A 15964-nucleotide genomic window follows, 5' to 3' on the forward strand; every position below is an offset into this window, starting at 1 on the left:
AGTTTTCCTTTCATTTTGGTTACACATTATTTGCAGTTCTCTCCCTCTCTCTCTGTATGTGATTACATATGACTTGATGGTGATTAATCTGAAACATTTGTGAAGCCAGGCTATGTCTACAGGTTTTGCGGTTCTTTGTAGACATGCCCAAGGTTACTTTAGGATTTCTTGGTGGATTCCATTCTAAATCCTATTTGTTGAAATAATATAGAAGCTAATTTCAGTTTGTTTGTTTTTATCTAGATCAGCATGTGTAGTATCAAATTTGCAGTTGGATATAGTGCTTTTATCTTAACTTTTTTAATTCAAGAATAACTTATTTCTCCATGAGTGCATTTTATCATGCTATGTTCCCTTGCTATTTCTCCTACATTGCTTGACTACCTAGCTCTAAAAAGTCAGTATTGACTCAATTTTTCCAGGGTTGGGTTAGTATCCTAATATTTTGAACAGGAGCTCTGTGAATAGTTTTGATATGCTACATTGTAAAGTTTTTGTTCGCGGTCAAGCTTATTTTTTGCTTTTGATTCCAACAGAGTACACAAAACAATTTATTATTTTCTGACTCATTCATTCTTTATGCAGATCTAGATAACTTTGGTACGGAGTGTTCTGCTTATATTAAATTGATTTTCAGAGATGTTTGAAAATTTCCACTAACACGATTCTTTGGTTTCCAGTGGCCAAACATGTTTAATTTTTTAACAAAGAGGATTTGAGGTTTTTTAAAACAGCCAATCCCTGATTTGGTAGTTATCAGCGAAAAAATAAATTCGCTAGTTTTCTGGAAAGTAGTAGAACAAGGTTCTAAACATATGACAAGAGAAAGAATTTGATGATTTGTGTGTCGGTTGGAGGCTCTTTGTTTATATTCCTTCCGTTCCTAGTGTTATGGTTTTAGTTCAAATTTGAACCAAGACCACAAGCTTATTTTGGAACAGAGGGAGTAAGTACATCTTCTATGGACACACTTTTGTACTATTTGACACACTTTTGACCGGGCCTTATTTTGTTCCAATCAAATCAGCCACATACACGGGAGCACGGATGGGCACACCTCGGGGGAGCAGGCAAGTCTCGTCCAAAGAATAGGGCCTAGCTCCGGTTCCTTCAATGATAACACAAACTTTCAATAATTTTCATACCAAATTAGCTAAATCCTTACAACAGAAACAGAAACATCAAACTGATGGAGTTCTTTGCCTCGTAGTGGCAACTACCAAAGCAGAGATCCGCACCTGCAGCAGGCACTAGAGAAACAAGACAGACACACATAATCAGCCAGTTGATTCTCCAACGCTAGCTCAGTCAGGATCATGCAGGCCATATGGCAACCTCGGAGTAGCCGTCCTCGGTCGCGCACGCCTTGAACATCCCCGTGGTGTTGTAGGGCATGGTGACCTCCCCGGCGGCCGACACGGCCACGAGCCCCACGGAGCCCCGGGGCACGCCGGCCACGACGCGCGCGGCGGCCTCCTCCAGCGAGAGGCCCCGGTGCTCCATCACCGCCACCACGTCGCGCGCCACGGTGTGCCTTATGATGTCCTCGCCCTTGCCCGTGGTGGACACGGCGCAGAGGGCGTTGGCGTAGGTGCCGGCGCCGATGACCGGGGTGTCGCCGATCCTGCCGGCCATCTCACCGGCCCGCCCGTGGAGGTCGCCGACGCCAGGCCGCCCGAGGCGTCGACGGCCACGCAGCCCACCGTGCCGGTCCGGCTGTTGTCGTCGTCGTTGGGAGCGCAGATTGGGTCGGTGTAGTTGTACTGGGTGTAGTCGATCTGAGAAGCAAGCAGCAGGAAGGTTGCGGGAATCAACAACTGGGTGTAGCCGAATAGAGGATCTATTAAATTTCGCAGGAGTCTAACAAAAAAAGAGTCAATATGCGTATGCAGGCTTCGCTGCTATCCACCGCCGCACTGACTGCGGAGGTGGGTGTCCTGAAGCAGGACCTCGAGCGGACCGAGCAAGATCTCGGCTTTGCCAAGCGGCGGCTCGAGGAGAAAGAAGGTAAGAAATACCTTACAGAAAAAGTGCCTATAAAAAGGCGTGATTGCAAAAAAAAATAACAGGATTGTACTGCTTATTGTAGGGGCTACGACTGAGGTGGTGACCCTTAAGCAGGCGCTGTCTGAGGCCGAAAAGAAAACGGCCGCGGAGCGCACCGAGCGAGACAGACTTGGGGCTCAGGTCGGCGAGGTGCAGCAAGAGCTTCAGGCTCTCATGAAAAAACATGAGAGTTTGGAGCTTGAATCCAAGGCGCAAGAAGCCGAGCTCGCGACAGCCCTTGAGACTGCCAATTCTGCCAAGGCCGAAGCCCAGAAGGCTCTCCAAGAGTTGGAGGAGATGAGGAAGATAGCAGCGGGTAAGGCATTCTTTATGCAAAGCAGAAATATAAAAGTAAACTACTTGTTACTTACCCGAATCCGGAGCTCTCCAGGGGCATTCGGAGATCTTCCCCGCAGCGTATCCGACGCCGCCGCATTCTACCGAGCTGAAGAGGGCAGCTCGACGGAGAAGGTGTTCTGGTCTCAGTATTCTGAGGCCGGACACCCTGTGCGCTTGAGCGACCAGCTGAAACAGCTGGTCGAGCTCCACAAGGCAGCCGAACAGGCCATGAAAGGCCTCATAGTTCGGCTATGGACCGAAGAGGCCCTGCCTGGGAGCTATTTCGGGCTGGTGCATCGGCTGGTGGAGGCCTATCCGAGGCTCGAGGTCATCAAGCGCTCCGTCTGCATCGAAGGTGCCCGTCGGGCACTTGCCCGTGCAAAGGTGCACTGGGGTAAGCTTGACGGTGAGAAGCTTGTGAAGGACGGGCCGCCGCCGGGGAAGGAGCATCGCAAGCCCGAGAACTACTACAAGGATGTTCTTGCAGGTGTCCGCCTTGTGGCGGATGAATGTACCAAGGATGTGATTTTTGAATGAACTCACGCGTGTTTATCCTGTGCGCTGAAAACTTGTTCATATGCGCTAAGCAATGCTTATTGAATTTAAAATATTACTTTCTGTGCAGCCGTTTATCACAAAATTGAGAGATGGCCAGTCGTCGGCTTCTGCCCCCATGCCACTAGTGCTGGGGTGTTCGGGATAAACCTGAGCGCTCTTTTTCTCATAGTTGGGTCCTTCGAGGGAGGCGCTCAGCACAACGAACCAGGCAATCGGACTATAATGCTTGAACACTCTCACTTAGCCATAGAAATCTATAATTTTAAATTTCGGCGAAGCCGCTAGTTCGGAAGACCAAGTTTGGGGCGCTATCCATGCCTTGTCGGACAAAGCCAGCTCCTCGCCCGAAGCGGCATAAGTCTTTAGGGACTCGAAAAACCTCTCGAACAGCGACCGGTCTCTCGCCTCATCATGACAGTCAGTTTTAGCTTTCTCCACTTAGGTGCTTAACCCAGCTGAACCGGGCCACAATCGCAGTGGTTCTCCTAGTGCTACCTTAGCCGATATAGCGGAACGTAAGGCACCAAAACATAGGAGCCGGGCAAACCCAACTATTGACCCAAATCATGATTCGGAGCCGATGCATATAGTGCTATAAGTTCGGGGTGCCGCACTTGTGAAAGTGTACGGACTTCTCACACCATAATGAGGGGTACTGAAGCCCCTGGCGTGTTCGCCGTACCATGGTGTACGGGTGCCATCATGTCATTTAATAAACATATATGTGAAAAGAGGATAATGCAAAAAATAGACAAAAAGCTATGCATTGTTTATAGAGGGGCTATTTATCAAAGCCGGACGATACAAATAGTGCGATAAGCAAAAAGATATTGGACTATTTAACATGTCCTGACCAGGGGCAGGCCGCGGAATTGTATTCAAAACGGGTATACTGCTCGTAACAGAGACCACCTGGGAGTTCCATAATGCGGCATGGGTTGTCTGCCTCCCTGGATCTTGCATCATTTGTGCGGCAGTCGAATTGCCGAACAGGTCGTCCGAAGTATGGAGTCCTGAAAGTAAGAAAAAATTAACAAAAGAATCCGGCAGCCCCTAGTACGTTTTAAGCCGTATTTTGGGCGTGCCGGTATTGTGCCCCTTCCCCTGTTCCCATGGTATTTCAAGGGCGTAGTTATGTACGCGAGGCACTGGTTTCGCTGTGTCGCGAGAGCTGGGGTTGGGGCCGCATTGCTACGCTTGCTCAGAGCGTGCCAGGCGGTCCTGCTGTGGGTTACTCCGGGCGCGCTTGGCAGTGTCTGGCTTTTTAACGGCCGGACTGGAGAATTGCCTAAGAATGCTACTTTGTACTTCCGCTACGAGAGCCGCTGTGTGCTCCTCTGTACGGAGGGAGCATTCGGTGTTTCCGTTGACCGTGATTACTCCTCGAGGGCCTGGCATCTTGAGCTTGATATATGCGTAGTGCGGCACCGTGTTGAACTTTGCGAATGCGGTTCGTCCGAGCAGGGCGTGATAGCCACTATGAAACGGGACTATATCGAAGATTAACTCTTCGCTTCGAAAATTGTCCGGGGATCCGAAGACCACGTCAAGTGTTACTGAGCATGTACAGTTGGCTTCTATACCTGGTATAACGCCTTTAAAGGTCGTTTTTGTGGGCCTAATCCTTGAGGGATCTATGCCCATTTTCCGCACTGTATCCTGGTAAAGCAGGTTCAGGCCACTGCCGCCGTCCATGAGGACTCTTGTGAGATGAAATCCATCGATGATTGGGTCGAGAACCAATGCGGCGAAGCCGCCATGACGGATGCTAGTGGGATGGTCCCTTCGATCAAAAGTGATCGGGCAGGAGGACCATGGGTTGAACTTTGGGGCGACTGGCTCCATCGCGTATACGTCCCGTAGCGCACGCTTCCGCTCCCTCTTGGGAATGTGGGTTGCGTATATCATGTTCACCGTCCGCACTTGTGGGGGAAAGCCCTTCTGTCCATTGTTGTTCGGCGGCCTGGGCTCCTCCTCGTCGTCGCTGTGCAGCCCCTTGTCTTTGTTTTCGGCTCTTAACTTGCCTGCCTGCTTGAACACCCAACAATCCCTGTTAGTGTGATTGCTGGCCTTTCGGGGGTGCCATGTATCTGGCACAAGCGGTCGAGTATTCGGTCCAAACTGGACGGGCCCTGAGTATTCTTTTTGAATGGCTTTTTCCGCTGACCGGATTTATAGCCTCTGAATCCGGCATTGACTGCCGTGTCTTTGTTGCTGTCACTGCTGACGCGGCGTTTTTTCTTATTCCGACGTGTCCTGCCACTTTTGTCCTTGGTATCCGAATTACCAGGGTTCTTTGATAAGTTGTTACTGCGAGCTAGCCAGCTGTCTTCTCCCGCGCAAAAGCGGGTCATGAGTGTCGTGAGGGCTGCCGTAGATTTCGGCTTTTCCTGTCCCAGGTGCCGGGCAAGCCACTCGTCGCGGATGTTATGCTTGAAGGCTGCTAGGGCCTCTGCGTCCGGACAGTCGACTATCTGGTTTTTCTTTGTTAGGAACCGTGTCGAGAATTGCCTGGCTGATTCTTCTGGCTGCTGAATTATGTGGCTAAAGTCGTCGGCATCCGGTGGTCGCACGTAAGTGCCCTGGAAGTTGTCGAGGAATGCGGCTTCCAGGTCCTCCCAAGAACCGATTGAGTCTGCTGGCAAGCTGTTAAGCCAATGCCGGGCTGGTCCTTTAAGTTTGAGCGGGAGGTATTTGATGGCGTGTAGATCATCGCCGCGTGCCATGTGGATGTGAAGGAGATAATCCTCGATCCATACCGCCGGATCTGTTGTGCCAGCGTATGATTCAATGTTTACGGGTTTGAAACCCTCTAGGATTTTATGATCCATTACTTCATCTGTGAAGCATAGCGGGTGTGCGGCGCCTCTGTACTGGGCTATATCACGACGCAGCTCGGAAGACCTATGTCTATTGTGTTCGACCCGGCCGGATTTGTTGTATCCGCAGTGAAGATCATCGTCATGTGCCGTAGGGCGCCTGCGCGATCCGTAGATCGATCTTGTTTGTCTTGCCTTATCCTTCAATACGTCTCGCAGGTCTGGCGCATTTTCCCGTGCCTTAGTTGAGCAGCGTCGAGACATGGCTTGGGCGGAGGGCCGAGAGGCCTCTCTATCGCGGCCGCGAGGTGGCCGGTCTGTCATGTTGTGCGCTCGTGATGTAGGTGCTTCCTCCTTTGATCGGGGTAGCGGCCTGCGCTTTGGGTAACTCTTGGAGGGGCGTTCGAATTCATACTCTTCGGTCGCAAGGACTTCAGTCCATCTGTCAGCTAGCAAATCTTGGTCGGCTCTAAGCTATTGCTGCTTTTTCTCGAGGCTGCTTGCCGTGGCTAAAAGCCTGCGTTTGAAACATTCTTGTTCGGCGGGGTCTGATGGTACGACGAATACGTGTCATCGAGGCTTGCCTCGTCTTCGGAGGGAGGCATATAGTTATCATCCTCGACCTCTCGGTCTGCCGCTCTCTCATGAGGGCTGGCTTCTCCATCTTCCTATGCCAAATCTTGCTGGGGTGGGTGTTCTTCGGTGCTATCCGGGGTAATATTATCTCCCGTGCTGGAATCACCATTTTTGCTTTGGCGGGATTTAGAGCGGCGCCGCTGATGCCGGCGCTTTGGCTATTTCTTGGAGGTGTCTGTCAGGACCCCGACTCAATGTCACATCGATCTAGCATGTAACACCTCATATCACTTTGTGGCCTCACGCACGGTATTCCCACAGGTGTCGCCTTACCTTGGCGCGGGACCGTTTGCGCCTTTTGGCACACGTATATGACGGTGTCGCTAGCATCCATATGATAAGGAGCCCGGGCTGACATGGCTAGTCGTAAACCCAAAGTGGCACAGACTTACAGGGACAGGCATCCATGACCCAGCATCGAACGTGTCGGTCATCAGCGAGTGAATCCAGGCTGTAGCACTGGGCTAGCAGGACTCCGGTGAACCGGGCTGTAGCGGGCTAACAGGACTCCGGTATTCATCGCGTGACATTTCCCCGAAGGGACAGACACAGGAACGAAGAAGGACACATGCCGGCCAGCCTAAGTGTTCCGGAGCAGTAGCGGGCTACCATGGCTCGGTGGAAACACTAGGAGACATTTCCCGGTAAGAGAGGCTACTAAAGATAAACAACTAGATGGTCAGATCCCACACATACCAAGCATTTCAATAGCATACACACAATATGCTCGATATGTGCAAATACAACATGGCATCACAACATGACTCTACGACTCAAGTAATTTATTCAAATAGGCTCCGAGGAGCGAGATATTACAATCATGGGTCTCATGACCCAACAATCAGAGCATACAAGTCAAAGCACATGCGGAAGCTTAACATGTCTGAGTACAGACAACTATAAATGAAAAAGGCTGAGAAGCCTGACTATCTACCAGATACTGCCGAGGGCACAAGATCGTAGCTGAGGTAACAAGCTAAACGTCGAAGTCCACGTGGAACTACTAGTGAGACCGAAGTCTCTCTGCAAAAACATAAAATAGGCAAACGTGAGTACAAATGTACCCAGCAAGACTTACATCAAAACTAACTACATATGCATCATTATCAACAAAGGGGATGGTGGGGTTTAACTGCAGCAAGCCAGCTTTGACTCGGTGGCTATCCTGAACTACGACTGCAAGTAACTCTTTTGAGGTGGCGCACACGAGTCCACATATTCACCATATCAATACACCACTATGGATCCGCTCCCGTCTCCCTACGAGAACGCCATCCATAGCACTCACGCTTATCTTGCGCATTTTAAAGTATCCACTTTCACTTGTCTATGAACTGATATAAGCAACCCAGAAGTCCTTTACCGCGGACACGGCTATTCGAATAGATGATGTTAACCCTGCAGGGGTGTACTTCTTCATACATGTTTCCACCACTTAGCGTCTGCACACGACATGTGCTCGGCAGACTTCAAGCGAAAGCCGACGTGGGTGTAGACCACGACCTACCTAAACACCTAAGTCTCTAGTCCAGGTTTATCGCCTATTCGGGTTCCATCCATGAGGAGATCCGGCCGGAGTTTCGCTCACAGCCCAAAACGATGTGAACAGGGTTCCGTGACACCAAACGGGCGCCCGGTATACCCGGCCACGTGCCTACCGCATCACAGCCCACCCCTACGGTCAGCGCTGTCCACGGCCTCCAGCATACTACAAACACCAGAAACTACTTGCAACTCCTGGACAGAGGACAAGGGTGAATAAGAAGTCGAGCGGGGTCATATTTCAGGGCCCAATGTATGGTAGTAGCTGAATCATGGATCACAAACACAGAACTCAGTTCCTGAGGACGGCTTCAATGAGACAACCCACCATGTACTCCTACATGGCCTCTCACCGACACCTTTTACCAAATCGTGTTCACACACTTAGCTCACACACAGTAGGACATGTTCACCCGCCTCTGATTCATCCCCGATGAATCAGACCTGACTCAACTCTAAGCAGTAGCAGGCATGACAAACAAGCATGAATGAGTAGGCACATCAGGGCTCAAACAACTCCTACTCATGCTAGTGGATTTCATCTATTTACTGTGGCAATGACAGGTCATGCAAAGGATAAAGGGGTTCAGCTACCGCAGCAAGTAACAAATATGTCGTTGTTGTCCTAATGCAGTAAAAGAGAGCAGGAGCGAGAGAGTGGGATTTTATCGGAATGAACAAGGGGGTTTTGCTTGCCTGGCACTTCTGAAGATAATATAGCTCTTCATCAGTGTCAACGATCACATCATCGATATCACGTCTATCGAGAGGGGACAATACCGGCAACACAGAAGGGAACACAATCAATGCAATGCACAATATGATGCATGATCATGACATGGCAAAATGAATGTGTTTTGGGCTAATGCAACTAGCAACAGATTAAATGAAGTTGGTTTGAATACAAGATTCAAATTCAAACTCCATATGTGATTATTCAAATGCCATTTAATTGATTTGTGCTAAACAGCAGCTATAAGTTGTTCTAACATGCATGAAAAAGGTACAGATGGATTCCTTGGATTTTTCTGATAATTTTTCATATATAAATTATTTAATTTGGAGTTACGGTTGAATTTCTATGATTTTTAGAAGTTTTTTACCATTTTCTGGAATTTCCTGAATAATAATAAATCCAGAAATGAATTTACTGCATCAGCACTGCGTCACCGTGACGTCAGCAGGTCAACAGACGCTGCTGCTGGTCAAACCTGACCAGTGGGGCCCACTGGTCAGTGACTACGGCTAATCCTAATATAACTTAAACCTAACCTAGTTTAATTAGTCGGCCCGGGCCCGCATGTCAGTGAGTCAGTGGCTTAATTAAACTTAGTTATTAACTTAACCAAAGGTTAGCAGGGGACGGGCCCACACGTCAGTGACCCAGGGGGGTCAAATCCCTGGTCAGCCCGGCTAATCCACCAGCGTCTAACCGCCGGCAACGACCAGACGCGGCGGTGGCTCGCCGGAATGGCTGCTCCGGCGCCCATTCGACGCGCGGAGGGGTTCTACAGGGAGCTCGAGCTCGTGTGCATCCAATGGAGCAAGCCAGAGGAGTTGGGGTTGGCTGTGGCGTCGGCAGCGGCGAGGGAGGCGGCGGCCGAAGTTCGGGCACCCGCGGGTTAGGCGATGCAGGGCGCTAGGGGAGGCGTTGGTGCGTGCTACGTGCTCCTGGTGAGGTGTGGAGCACGGTGGTGTGCCCGGCTTCGAGCCACAGTGGCTCTGGCCACGACGGCGACGAGGCACGGCGGCGGCGAGTTTCGGCCGTGGTGGAAGATGGAGCTAGGGGACGAAATCAAGTGCGCGGAGTGAGGGGAAGAGAAGAGGAGCTCACGGCGGGGTCGTAGGTGATCTCAGCGGCCTCGGGGACGGCCTGGTGACGACGAATCGGTCGACGGCGGCCGTCGGTGCAGGAAACGAAGATGGCGTCGGCGACGGCGCTGCTGGGCATCCAGGGGGTCTTCTGGTCGCGTGAGACGACGAGGAGGATGAGGGAGGACCGGCGGAGCTCGGGAGCGCGTCGGGGAGGAGAGGGGGTGGCGGTGGCCGCGAGGGAGCTCGTCGGTGGCGGCGGCTCCGTTCGGTCCGGGCGAGAGAGAGGGAACAGAGGAGAGAGGGGATGCAGCGGGGGAGGAAGAGGAGCGAGGGGACACGAGGCCTCGTCGTGGCGTTGCTAGGGAGGCCGGGGGAAGCAGGAGGTGGCCGAGGCCTCTCGGGCGCGCGCCACGCCTCGCCTCTGTTCGTCCTCCTGGCAGAGGAGGAAGAGGACAAGGGGGAGGAGGTGGGCTGGGCCGGCCAGATGGAGCTGGGCCAGGTAAGTGGCGCCAGGTAAGTTCTGTTCTGTTTCATATTTTTCTTCTGTTTTGTTTTTATTTAATTTATTTTGCCACTGTTTTGAATTTAAAATAATTCAAACAATGCCAAAAACTCCTCTGAATATTTTATATTGCTAGATGGACTTTTCCAAAAGCTTATAAAATATTTCAGGGGTATTTGAAATTATATTCTAATTATATGAATATAATTCAAATTCAAATAGCTAATGAATTAAATCCAAAGTCCCAAAAATAAATCCTTAAAAATGTTCAATATTTTGGTTGGGACCAGAACCCTTGCCAAAAATTATCAAACATTTAAGAAGAGCATTTTGGAACAATGAATGAGATTTTTAGGGTTTCTGCCCTTCTTTTATTTAGGGTTTTGAGGCTTCCAATTTCCCTCAGTTCAAATTTTAGAATTTAAACATGATGCACACATGAAGCTAGCCTAGAGCACTACCAGCAGCTAGGGATGTGACAACTCACCCCCACTAAACAAGAATCTCGTCTCGAGATTCAAGCGTAGGGTAAGGTGAAGGGGAAACGCAACTAGTATAATCTTCACGATCCAGGGTGCACTTCAGTTGAACGTTGATTCATTCACCATCATTGTCTTGATGTCTTGCTCTGAGAAATCCTGCCAACATGACATGGAGGGAAGAAGGAGACTCTAGAAGGGTCGATCTTCTTGAAGATCGAACAACTCACGGAATGAGACATAGGACCATCTCTCGGGTTGAGACACGAGATACACATCAAGAGGGGTGGAAGAAACGGATGACGAAGGTTCACTAGGTGGACAATAATTCCACACTTAAGAAGGTGGTAAACGATCGTCAACGTAGCGAGGAGTTAAGTTGCCATGATACCACGACGAAACATCCTGGAGGGGGGTGATTCGTAGATTATTATCTTAAGTGGCAAAAAGAATTACCTTTGATATAGAGATCGTTAAGACTCTCTATATCAGCCTAAGGCAAATCACAGCAATCGATTGGCGGGGTCGGTAGAATGGCATACTTGGACTTGGATGATGTGGATTACCTTGTTGAAGACAACGTAATGGATGATTTTGCTTATCACTGGAAATGGAAGAGACCCATGGTAGAATGGCACATTGGCGGTGCAAGCTAGGAACAAAATGCAAATGCTGGGAATGATTCTGGTAACTGGGGAAGAACCCAACAATAGAGAGTGAATTCACTGTTGGAGTGGTTATAGCATAACCGAGGAAATCTGGGGCAATCCCAGCTAGTGCCGATGATAAGACGTAGCGCTTGTGCGTGCTCTCAAGAACTTGAGCATTTCCACAATCATCAAGGTTTTATCAACAACCGCGTCAAGGGTGCTGACAACACAACATACTACCATGATGAATAGCGATGGACGATGCAGATGCGAAGGAGGATAACACTTTCTCAGATTTCACCTTAGCGAGGCCAAGCAAATAAAATCTGGATGATCGACCGAGAGACATTTAGCACTCCGCTTCTAATGTTCTCCTTGATGTGCTAGTATAACCCATTCATAGATATGGTTTGATATCTAAAACATCAAGTAAAAGGTCGGACTTCGGGAACACAAAAATCCATAGGGGCAACTAGGGAGTAAATCCTACGAAATCCCTATGGGGGGGGTGGCCAACTTCCTCAAACAAGATACTATAATAATAGGTCTACCGGATGGGTGTGTTGGCCACGACATCCACCTTATCGGTTATCGAGAGACCAATATTATAGTTCTTAGGGAAATGTTCCAACCATCATATCTGCCTGAGATTCAGCTCTGGTTGGTGTTAGGATATTCCAGGCTCATCGAGTCTTAGGAAGAAAAATGAAAGTTTGCAACACAAATCGACGAGATGACGTTGCGGGATTCTCGGGAGATGAACTACGATAGCAAGCTCCAAAACATGAGCTGGTTCTGCTACAAACATGTGAACACGTTGTCCCAGACAAGCATGACCACGTGGTAGTCTTATAATAAAACACTACCGAGTTCAGGAGGGGGAACCATCAACGAGGGTATCGAAGTTCTTTCATAAGTCCGGATTAGCTCTTATGAAGGAACTCCTTCTCCTTGAACAAATCAATCAGTGGCTTGGTGTGCTAGGGATACATATAGATTGAAGGTTGCAAGTCTTCAAACCACAACATTCGTCGCACGTGTGCATGACTGATTTGGAATGATTCCAAAGAAAGCAACATTGACTTTCTCGAATCCACGGCGGCAACTTGCATCAGATGCACATGAATTAAAGGAAGTCACTACCTTCATCCAAACATATGCTTCATGAGCTAGCATGAACAAATGCTTTCAAAAATTTCCAACACTAGCTTAATGCTCAACAAAATCATGGAGGAGATAAGGATGTTGTCAATGGGCTCAACAACAATTCATCCGGGTTTCCTTTTAAAAGGAATTCCATAGTTAAGTGAACACGGTGATAGCATTGGTCAGACCAAAGATGTAATGGTGTATGCTCGAGGGATCAACCACGAATAAGACAACATTACGAGCATCGTTGGTACTGAGTTGATTTGACGATGGCCCACACTCAAATCAAAGGATTGATAAGACAATAGGTCCAACAACTGATCACAGGGACCAATCGATGAAGATATCATCTTTCTTCAACACTCACTACACAAGAATATCCCTTTGGAACGAACTAAGTCAGACAAGCTTTTATCTTCCAACTCTCCAAGTTGTTGTCCAGCTTAACCAACTAGCTCAGGGATATCTAACACCGATTCTTGGAAAGAAGGTGGTTCATAAGAAACCAACTTGATCACGGGCTCAACATAACGGTCAGGTGACGACCTGGTGATACTTCCGAGAAGACATTCAGAAAATAACGAACCACCGGTATGTTACTAAGCTCGAGAACAATCTCGCTTTTGAGGGCAAGACGATATAATCAAATGAGTGAGGACTTGACAAGATCCTAACTCATCAGTCGAAGGGTGCACCGAAATAAGAACTAGGTAGCACGATAAGTCTTAGAAGGATGATTCAAAAACCAACATGCTAAGAATGAAATTATTATCCTTTAACTACCAAGCAACGAGGTTGCTGGGAGTATTGATTTCACACATCACAATTCATTTGTCGGTATTCCGGTTGCATCAACACGAGGGCCGAGGAATGAACAGTGATGGCAAGAAGTATCACTGTACCAAGAGTTCATGGGATGGTGTGCAATTCCTATAACAATCCCGATATAAAGATGGTAATACTCCAAGGTAGAACAGAACAAAAGCTGGATTAGCAATTTGATCTGCGGAGCACAACTTCTTTGACCCAATCCTGGATATGGAAGAGGTACTGGAGTTTGTTTCTCCTAGTCATTCTGCGATAGAATGGCTTGACGGACCACAAGAGTAATAGGCATCGATAAACGAACGCACGCATACTCTTGACTATCAATTGATAGACGAAGGTCAGTAGACAACTAAAGAGGGACAACTCAAAGGAACACACGATTTTCTGAGTTGTGGATGCATGGTTTGGCATGTCGAACGAATTCAACATTTCTTCCAAATAACCCATGCAGAGAGGTAGGACTGGCAGAGTCACGATTTATGAATGGAGATCTCCTCAAGAGTACTCTAATTGTGATCTTTTGATCCAATAAACATCTGCCATAAGCGGTTCATAGTATTTGAAAGAAGGAAATACCACGGACCTCGAGGACTATCGCAAAGTTACTAATATCCTGAAGGAACTAGCAAACACTATCAACATGAAGTAAGTAGAGTGAATCTCGGGTTCAAGAACCCAGGAACAGAATACCTATTACTAAGTAGCATCACGGGATGCTTTCGAGAATGATGGCCAGAATCATCACACTGGGAACACAAATCATGGCTAAATTACTAGATGATCCCCTGAGACACCTAGGGTCATAATAATTATTCCAACATAAAGGTCGAGGCTGTACAATACCTCAACTCAACAATTAGTGTGATTGAGCTGGCATAAAGGAGCATCGAAACCAGAGGGAAAAGATTTTGCAAATGCATTAGACTATTTAGAAACCTGGAATGACTCGGACAGCATAACGGCTGTAAATGCTCAGAAAAGACTTGAGACATTCACAAAAATGGTGGCATAACCACTCAGAAGCACAATATCAAGGTTTCGAGATCAACAATTAACATACGGAAGTAGTAGGAACTGAACTGAGACTTAAATCCAACAATCTTATAAGTCCACTGATTAGTAACACGTGATCCTAATAGAAAGAAGGGATAGCCTAGTTCTTAATCCCCGTAGAAGAGAAGATGATGACTCAGATCAGAAGGGCATGAGGTAAAGGAGTAAAAAGAGCCTTACGTTCCATCCCACAATCAATTCCCTTACATAACTAAAGAATTTCTAGACTCAACTTCGACCAGTTTGGCTTGGTAATCCTACAGGCAGTCAAGCTCTGATACCAACGCTGTCAGGACCCCGACTCAATGTCACATCGATCTAGCATGTAACACCTCATATCACTTTGTGGCCTCACGCACGGTATTCCCACAGGTGTCGCCTTACCTTGGCCCGGGACCGTTTGCGCCTTTTGGCACACGTATATGACGGTGTCGCTAGCATCCATATGATAAGGAGCCCGGGCTGACATGGCTAGTCGTAAACCCAAAGTGGCACAGACTTACAGGGACAGGCATCCATGACCCAGCATCGAACGTGTCGGTCATCAGCGAGTGAATCCAGGCTGTAGCACTGGGCTAGCAGGACTCCGGTGAACCGGGCTGTAGCGGGCTAACAGGACTCCGGTATTCATCGCGTGACATTTCCCCGAAGGGACAGACACAGGAACGAAGAAGGACACATGCTGGCCAGCCTAAGTGTTCCGGAGCAGTAGCGGGCTATCATGGCTCGGTGGAAACACTAGGAGACATTTCCCGGTAAGAGAGGCTACTAAAGATAAACAACTAGATGGTCAGATCCCACACATACCAAGCATTTCAATAGCATACACACAATATGCTCGATATGTGCAAATACAACATGGCATCACAACATGACTCTACGACTCAAGTAATTTATTCAAATAGGCTCCGAGGAGCGAGATATTACAATCATGGGTCTCATGACCCAACAATCAGAGCATACAAGTCAAAGCACATGCGGAAGCTTAACATGTCTGAGTACAGACAACTATAAATGAAAAAGGCTGAGAAGCCTGACTATCTACCAGATACTGCCGAGGGCACAAGATTGTAGCTGAGGTAACAAGCTAAACGTCGAAGTCCACGTGGAACTACTAGTGAGACCGAAGTCTCTCTGCAAAAACATAAAATAGGCAAACGTGAGTACAAATGTACCCAGCAAGACTTACATCAGAACTAACTACATATGCATCATTATCAACAAAGGGGATGGTGGGGTTTAACTGCAGCAAGCCAGCTTTGACTCGGTGGCTATCCTGAACTACGACTGCAAGTAACTCTTTTGAGGTGGCGCACACGAGTCCACATATTCACCATATCAATACACCACTATGGATCCGCTCCCGTCTCCCTACGAGAACGCCATCCATAGCACTCACGCTTATCTTGCGCATTTTAAAGTATCCACTTTCACTTGTCTATGAACTGATATAAGCAACCCAGAAGTCCTTTACCGCGGACACGGCTATTCGAATAGATGATGTTAACCCTGCAGGGGTGTACTTCTTCATACATGTTTCCACCACTT

General features: G+C 48.3%; 1 pseudogene; it reads right to left on the reverse strand.

Annotated features, from left to right (window-relative positions):
* Nucleotides 1–1117: 1117 nt before the first annotated feature.
* LOC119271860 overlaps nucleotides 1118–15964 on the reverse strand; it is a 35986-nt pseudogene continuing 21139 nt past the window's right edge.

The sequence above is a fragment of the Triticum dicoccoides genome, chromosome 3A (assembly GCF_002162155.2).
Source record: "Triticum dicoccoides isolate Atlit2015 ecotype Zavitan chromosome 3A, WEW_v2.0, whole genome shotgun sequence".
Taxonomy (NCBI): Eukaryota; Viridiplantae; Streptophyta; class Magnoliopsida; order Poales; family Poaceae; genus Triticum; species Triticum dicoccoides.